A 2,688-nucleotide genomic window follows, 5' to 3' on the forward strand; every position below is an offset into this window, starting at 1 on the left:
AGAAACTTCAACAGACTCCTCGCTGAGTGCAGAGTCGGATGTGGGGCTTGAGATCATGACCTGAGCTGAAACCAAGAGTTGGATGCTTAACCCACTGAGCCACCCAGGCGCCCCAGTTAAGTAGATAATCTTGATGAGGAAGGACAGCCTGGCAGCATAACTAGCTGCCTTGCTGACATGGCTCCTGCCTGCTGGTTTATCTGTTGTGTCTTACTCTTTTTATATCCCTCCTTATACTAACTCAGCCTTCTGAACAAAGGATGTACCTAAAACTTTCCTGGAGAAATGGTCTTGGGACTAGATACATCAGTAAGGTATAAGAGTTTGGAGGTCATCTCAGCAGAAGAAGTGAAGGAGCCCAAAGTTCAGAGGGAAGGCTGCAGAGAGCCATCAGGATGTCAGACGGGATGCTGGACCTTCTTAGTGAATCCTATCAATACGAGGAGGGGCAGGAACGTTGTACTTCAGGATGGACGGAATGATTTCTGCTGCTGGGTTCGTCACCAGAAAGGCCAAGTCCTTTGCTGTGAGTTTTATCCCTGGGTTTATCATGTTAAGTGTCTGAGACTGACAACGGAACCAGAGGGGGACGGATTTTGTCCTGAATGTGAGAAGATTATGGTAGCAGAATGCGTCGAGGCTCAGAGTAAAGCCATGACAATGCTCACCATCAAACAATTATCCTACCTGCCCAAATTTGCCATTCAGAAAATGAAACAACCAGGGACAGATGCCAACCAGAAGCCTGTTCCATTGGAACAGCATCCTGACTACATGAAACACATCTTCCATTCTATGGACCTTCGTACATTGGAAAAGAAGGCTAAAAAGAAAACGTATGGATGCACAGAAGCTTTCCTGGCTGATGCAAAGTGGATTTTGCACAACTGCATCATTTATAATGGAGGAAATCACAAACTGACACAGCAAAAGTACCCATCAAAATCTGTGAGTATGAGATGAATGAAATCAATTTTGTCCAGTAAGTATCTAGCTGCTTGCCAAAAACGAGATAACTGGTTTTATGAACCTTGTAGCAATCCACATCCTTTGATCCAGGCAAAACTGAAGGGGTTTCCATTCTGGCCCAGAAAAGCTCTGAGGGATAAAGAGGGGTAACCTGATGCCCATTTATTTGGACAACATGACAGGGCCTGGGTTCCAATAAATAATTGCCACCTCATGTCTAAAGAAATTCCTTTTTCTGTGAAAAAGACAAAAAGCTTCTTCAACAGTGCAATGCAAAAGATGGGCCAGTGTAAGTGAAGAGCATCCACAGGAAGTTTAGGGGTCTTACTCTCCCATAGGGACATCTTACACGCCCAGTATCCAGTACCAAATGCTGCTCGACCCCAGCAACCCTGGCACTGGCACCACCCAGGTAGACAAGCAGGAAAAGGTCAAGCTCAGCTTTGACATACTGCGTCCCCCAAGATCCTGATGGGCAAGCCCATGCTGAGCAGGGGCAGGGGCCGCAGGAACTCCTTGTCACATACGCCACGCTCTCCCAAGGGTACAAACTCTTCCGTGCACACAGGCTCTGACGTGCAGCAGGATGCCCAGAAGAAGTCCCCGTGGAGCCACTTCAGTGCCAGCGAGGAGTCCATGGACTTCCTGGACAAGAGCACAGTTTCACCAGCCTCAGCAAACATGGGAGAAGCAGGCACTTTATCCAGCGGGTCCGAAAACTTTCTCTCCTCAAGCGTCCATGCCAATCATGACGAAAACAGACAAAATGTCCACCACTGGAAGCATCCTGAATCTTAGCCTGGAACGTTGAAGCAAGGCCGAGATGGACCCGAGGGAGCTGAGCAAGTTGGTCCAGCAACAGGTGGCACCTGTTCTCATCTTGCCCAACTGGCAGATTCGCACCAGGTTCCAGCTAAATCTTGACAAAATGACAGAGTTGCAAAGCACAACTAGGCATAAATGAAATCTCAGATGATGTTTACACGGCTGCAGAGCACAGCAATTCAGAAGATTCCGAAAAGTCAGACAGTAGTGATAGTGAGTATATCAGTGACAATGAGCAGAAGTCTAAGAATGAGCCAGAAGATGCAGAAGACAAAGAAGGTAGTTGGATGGATGAAGAGCCATCTGTCCAAAAAAAAAAAAAAGCTCAAACTGGCAAACCCAGTGGAGACTAAGGAGGAACTGAAAAGCACATGGCCAACCAGCAAGAAAGCAGATCCAGGCTCCAAGAAAAGGCAAGTCCCCAGCCTGAGAAGGACTCTTCAGAAAAAGTAAAAGCCTTGCCTCCTCCCACAAAGGATAAACTGAAGGGAAAAGATGAGATAGATTCTCCAACAGTACATTTGGGCCTGGACTCTGATTCAGAGTGTGAACTTGTCCTAGGTTTAGACCATTTGGGGCAAAAGGGTCAAAAAAAATAAGAAGGAACCCACAGAACAATCTCCCAAGCAGAATGAAAGAATCTGTAACATATTGACAAGAATATATAACCATGAAACAAAATGAAAATAAAGAAGTCTGCAAAAGATGAAGGTAGAATAGTAAGAGGTCTGGGAAAGTGTATGCACAGAAATACATACTGTTTCATCATTCAGAATTAGCAAAGTTGGGCTTTCATTTTGCCTGTGGGCTTCCTAGCAGTCCGAGCAAAAAGAGAAATACAGCCCCTTAAAAGGTCTCACATTTTTCCAAAAAATAAAAAACATTCCAGCTGGA

General features: G+C 45.8%; 1 pseudogene; it reads left to right on the forward strand.

Moving 5' to 3' along the window:
* The first annotated feature begins 285 nt into the window (after positions 1 to 285).
* On the forward strand, positions 286 to 2,478 carry LOC135361994 (MYND-type zinc finger-containing chromatin reader ZMYND8-like; annotated as a pseudogene).
* The last annotated feature ends 210 nt before the right edge of the window (positions 2,479 to 2,688 follow it).

Source organism: Mirounga angustirostris, unplaced genomic scaffold (assembly GCF_029215605.1).
Source record: "Mirounga angustirostris isolate CCGP_5_RB_7025 unplaced genomic scaffold, mMirAng1.0.hap1 SCAF_11, whole genome shotgun sequence".
Lineage (NCBI taxonomy): Eukaryota > Metazoa > Chordata > Mammalia > Carnivora > Phocidae > Mirounga > Mirounga angustirostris.